The sequence below is a fragment of the Danio rerio genome, chromosome 24 (assembly GCF_052040795.2).
Source record: "Danio rerio strain M-AB ecotype USA chromosome 24, GRCz13ab, whole genome shotgun sequence".
Lineage (NCBI taxonomy): Eukaryota > Metazoa > Chordata > Actinopteri > Cypriniformes > Danionidae > Danio > Danio rerio.
This window is the reverse complement of record NC_141044.1, coordinates 3,926,501-3,932,500: the sequence shown is the minus strand read 5'-3', so window position 1 is coordinate 3,932,500 and position 6,000 is coordinate 3,926,501. Positions and strand designations below refer to the sequence as shown.

Sequence of the window (6,000 nt, the reverse complement as noted above, 5' to 3'; positions counted from 1 at the left end):
AAATTATTATTATTATATTATTATATAAATAATAAATATATAATAAATATTATATATGATGTGTATGTGTTTGTGCGTGTGTGTGTGTGTGTGTGTGTGTGTGTGTGTGTGTGTGTGTGTGTGTGTGTGTGTGTGTGTGTGTGTGTGTGTGTGTGTGTGTGTGTGTGTGTGTGTGTGTGTGTGTGTGTGTGTTTGTGTGTGTGTTGGAACGGATAATTCATGAGTTGATGGGAAATGAATGTGCTGGACAGTAGTAAATGTGATAAAGTGTAGTAAAAAAAAACGTGGTAAAAACTTGATATACTGAATGATGATGACCTAAAAGTGAATAAATTGTTAAATAAATTAATATAAACAAGAAGAATAATTTAAATTCTTGGATATTAATTAATAATGCTTTATAAATCATATATAAAGAATCAGAAATAAAAAAAATTATTAAATGTGTGTGTATATAAATAAAATGTGTATATTAAATATATATATATATATATATATATATATATATATATATATATATATATATATATGAATGATGAGTGATATTGAATGATTGTGACCTAAAAGTGTATTAATTGTTAAATAAAAATAATCATATGTCCATATAATAATAATAATAATAATAATAATAATAATATTTAATTAGTTATAATTAATAAAAAGTATAGACAGAAATATAAATAAATTTTATATATATATATATATATATATATATATATATATATATATATATATATATATATATATATATATATATATATATATATATATATATAATTTTAATTGTGTGTATGTAAATTTAACTTAATACATCAATAAACACACCAATTTAATGAGTTGGAAAAACTCATATTTATTTAGTCAGGCATATTTAAGCTAAAATACTGAACAAAATAACTAATATCATTTGAAATCTATATGTTTCACCATCATTCTCAATAACACTAGCTTTTTTCTCCACTTGTCTGTTTCATAATTAATAACTCTAACAAAATCTAAAATGTTTACTTATTCATGCCACTGCTTATTGAAATATGTAAAAGAATAAACATTTTGGTGACGGTTTGCATAACTGTATCCATCACGCTGAATAAAAATCGAACAACATTTCATTCACACTTTACAATAAAGTTTATTAGTTAATGCATTTAATAACATGAACTAATTATGAACAATATGTGTATAGCATTTATTAATTATAATAGCACAAAGCTTTTTTTTAGTGTATTTCTAAAATCCTAATTCATGCTTGTGAACAACTAACATGAACAAATACTGTGATAAATGTACTGTTCATGTCTTTGTTCGTGTTATTAAACACATTAACTAATGTTAACTAATACAGCCTTATTGTAAAGTGTTTTACTTCCATAAAACATTTTACTTCCATAAATTTTATTTGTAGCATTGAAGCAGACATTTGAAGTGCATTTAATATGCTTTCTGCCTTTATTAAATAATAATATTTAAAAATAATAATTTTTATCATTTATAGTGGATACGAAATGCAAAACGGGATGCCAGATTTGTGAGCCTCATATATATTGCAGTGATTAGGCAACATGCATCGCATATGTTTTGAAGAAATGTATTAGCTTTGGAGGGTGGAGTAATTGTGGCCTGCAGTGTGTAGTGTGTTTTATTAGCGGTGTGCAACACACACACTGATGTCCGTGGACGACTGCGCTCTGACCTGTAACCCAGAGTATTAATAACGCAAGCAATCGCAAGAACGTAGACAATAGCTGTAGTGGAACACGGAGGCAAATATATTTACATAATGGAAATGACAGAATTGGTCACACAACATTAAGCATTGCATATAAACATTAGAGGAGAGCATAAGAGTGTGTGTGTGTGTGTGTGTATATATGTGTGTCGGAATGGATAATTTATCAGCTGAGCTGATGGCAAATGAAGGTGCTGGACAGTAGCTGTAATTTTACGGTAAAAACATGATACACTGAAAAACATAATTGTAAAAAATAACAATAATAAAAATACATATTTGTTTATATTCTGGAGAGTAGTCTTAATTTTATGGTAAAACAATGTGATAAATTGAAAATTTAATGTATGTATATATATATATATATATATATATATATATATATATATATATATATATATATATATATATATATATATATATATATATATATATATAATAAAATTATATGTATATATAATAAAATTATATATAATAAAATTAGATATCCTTAAGTTATTTATCTATTTATTAGTTTATCAATTTAAAAAAAAAATTTTATATTTTATTTTATGCACAAGCTGGTAGAAAAAAAAGCTATTTCAGGTAAGGTTTACTTTAGGGGGAAAAAAAGAATTGTAATACTCTGTTAGCTGGTTTTATTTAAGTAAAATCCTCATTTAACTTCACTTAACCAAACTATATAAATCATTAATATCAATAAAAGCTATTTTGTATGCTAGAGCTTGTAAATTATTAAATTAATAATAATAATAATAATAATAATAATAAATGAAATAATTATATTTTTATTCAAGTCAAAATACGTATCATACAACATCACAAAACCAACTGCATTTATACTAGGGCTGCACAATATATGGTGCACCATGGATATGACGATGTGCGCTTCTGCAAAAATCTCATGACAGGATGTGTGTTGTTGTGTTGGGATTAAAATTAACTAAAATCACAGTTCTGTACACGTCATTTGTTGAGTCATTGTGAATTTCAACCGTAATCTATTAGTGTCAACTTTGTTTTTGAAATGTGTTTTTAAGGTGCGTGGTTGTACGTTTTAAAACAAATTTAAACCATTTGGGAACAAGAAACTAAATTTTCCACTTAACAAAGATTCATTGGTTATTTATCAAATGAAGATTTTACAGTGTTTTTAGATTTGATCATTTAATTTCTTTACATTAATATTGTAAAATTCCACCAAAAACCACAGTGTTGTTTAGTTTGTTTTTATTTTTGCTTATTTTATTTTATTTTATTTTATTTTTGCTTTATTTTTGGATATTTTATGCAGATGCAGTCCTCTACAAAATCATTCTAATCAATGTAAAATTGTGAATTCTTTTCAAACAGTTAGTGAAGTCATATTGTGAAATTATATTCATATTGCAATGTATATTGCAGAAATACAAAATACCGCTATGTCAGTTTTTTCCAATATCGTTTAGCCTGAATTTGTACCAGTAAAATAAATGTTCAAAGGCTGAAACTGCAGAAAAAATAACAACTAAATCTTTTTTTTATTTTCAAGAAAACAAAAATTAAAATAAATAATTATCTAAAATAACTAAAATAACTAGAGTTCTAATGTAAGGTCATTAATATTTTACCAGTGTACATACTGGTCAACGACAGAAGGTTTAACAGGTTGATTTACATGTATATACACACATACATGAAAACAAACATAAATTTTTATCATATATGTTTAGTTGTTAGCAGTTGTTAGTTGTTATCAGTTGTTAGTTGTCAGTTGTTTTTGTAAATTAGTCAATAATCTCCTACCTATTTCCAAAAAAACATCAGGGTATAACTCCATGAGCTTCTCCATGACTCTGTCTGTCTGATCCGAGCCAGCTGAGCTGTAAAAACAAACAAACATTTTCAATATTATTACATTTTCCAACAAATATGGGGATCTTCTGAAGATGAGTCATTTTCTTTATTAAATCTAAACAATCTTACAACCACGCTGACATAGACAAAAGCCTGATCCAACCCATCACCAACACTGACACAGCCAATCAAACTCACACACCTACATTAGTCAGTGTAACACTTGCATTACTGAGTCATGACGAAGAAAAATAATATTTATTAATAAGAGTTTGATAGAAAAAAGCTAGAAACACAGTGGCTCAGTAGTTAACACTGTCGCCTAATAGCAAGAAGGTTGCTGGTTCGAGTCCTGACTGGGTTATTTGACATTTCTGTGTGGAGTTTGCATGTTCTCCCTGTGTTGGCGTGGGTTTCCTCCGAGTGCTCCGGTTTCCTCCACAGTCCAAACACATGCACTATGTGTGTGTGTGTGTGTATGCATGCTTCTCAGTACTGGGTTGCAGCTGGAAGGGAATCCGCTGTGTAAAATATATGCTGGATAAGTTGGCGGTTCATTCCGCTGTGGTGACCCCTGATGAAAATAATCTCTAATAATTCTCTACAATATTCTGGCCTTCCAACAGTAACCCTTATTATTCTATATGTTCATGTATATGCATAGTAAAAAGATGAAACACTTAGTTATTTTAGAAAACTTTTAATTATACAGTGTAATATTTGAATTATTATATTACACAATATTAAAATTGACTTTTAAAACATGCATGATGAATTTGTTTAGTTAGATATTATGTTAGATGATCAATTTTTATGCACACAATTCTTCATTTGACTTCTGAAAGATCATCTGATGATCTCAGCTTTTCTATCATATGAATATATATATTTCTATATTTTTTTGTATCATTCGATGTGTTTATCTTTTCAATCATCATCGTTCTAATGCAAGATTTTCATTTCCACCGGGACAATACTCTCCACTCGGGGGAATTCAGACACGATTAATCACATAAAACCAGATAACGTCAGCAGATTGTTTTAACTTCTCCCATCTAATCCCTCATAATGGAGATGAAATCGTAATACGGCGCCGCGCTTCTAATAAACACTCATTTTTCTGAAAGCCGAGACAATGAAATGAATTGTTTTCCTGGCAAAAAAAAGGCCTGCTCTCCGGGATTATATCGACATGGCATTTGACGCTCTAATCCGCAGCAAATGCTTCAGATTATTACAGAACGTCCAGTGCATTAAAGCCAATGTGTATTCAAACGCACGTAAGAAGATTTCGCTCATGATGGTGGGCTTTTTTGCCGCTCTTTGTAGCGCAGCGGAAGCGTTAGCAGAGGTTACTGAGGTAGCACACATGCAAACAATAGAGATTAACTCTTCAAACTGGGGCATTCGAGTATATACTTTTATTTTTAACCTCGCAAACTTTATACCCAAATCCTGCTTTGAGGAATTTTGGTTAGTTGTTGACCTGCTTACCTTGACCTCATCTGGGTAATTCTATAGTTGCGGGTACATTTGACATTGTTAAGTTAATCGTATCTACAGTATCTTATTAAAAGCATATTAAACGATAATAGTTCATTGCTTACCAAATGCAATTAATTAAATATATAGTTTATAATAATTCAGCAGAGCTAATAATTCCGACTTCAACTGTATATATTTTAGGGAATTGTTCATTCATTCGTTTTCCTTCGACTTACTCTCTTTATTTATCAGGGGTCACCACAGCGGAATGAACCGCCAACTATACCAGCATTTGTTTTACACAGCGCATGCTCTTCCAGCTGCAACCCAGTACTGGGAAACACCCATACACACTCATTTACACTACGGCTAGTTTAATGAATTCACCTACATCGCATGTCTTTGGAGGGAAACCACCCGAGGGAAAACCACATGGGGAGAACAAGCAAACCCAGCCGGGACTCGAACTAGGTACCTTCTTGCTGTGAGGCGACAGTGCTAACCTCTGGGACACCATGCCACCTTTGATTGACATTCTCCTTTTGTACGTGTCATCAGAGGGGAAAAGCCCCACCCATTAGTGATCATCTATTCCTCATTAGCATAGGACGTTAGTCTTGTTTTTATATCTGCCACTATGCTGACACACAGGCATTTGTAGCTCAGCCCTCTTTTAAAAAGAGCACAATCTCATTTTAATTTAGAGCGACAGTCACCAAAATGGCATCATTTGGATCAAACACTAAAAGGATCAGGTTCAAGGAGATACAAACCATTATCTGTGTATTATTTTTAGCTGAAACTTCACACACACACACACACACACACTAGGGACATCAGAGACTTACTTTATGTCTTGTAAAAAGGGGTGTAATATGTCCCTTTTAAGTTTACATCATGAATGAGTGTATAATCTTCTTAGTAATGTCTTGTGTGTGTATACATACAGT

The 6,000-nt window shown here is 30.5% G+C and overlaps 1 protein-coding gene and 1 long non-coding RNA gene across 13 annotated transcripts in view; one reads left to right on the top strand and one right to left on the bottom strand.

The window, feature by feature from the left end:
• The window catches only part of adarb2 (adenosine deaminase RNA specific B2 (inactive)), a 619,893-nt gene that overhangs the window by 368,711 nt on the left and 245,182 nt on the right, over positions 1-6,000 (top strand). The window lies entirely within an intron of this gene.
• Positions 1-6,000, bottom strand: part of LOC137489203 (uncharacterized) — a 146,914-nt gene that overhangs the window by 33,581 nt on the left and 107,333 nt on the right. For all 5 annotated transcript variants that reach the window (XR_015524693.2, XR_015524690.2, XR_015524691.2 and 2 more), the window contains exon 3: positions 3,515-3,591. This is a non-coding gene — a long non-coding RNA (uncharacterized LOC137489203). The remainder of the gene's footprint in view (positions 1-3,514; positions 3,592-6,000) is intronic.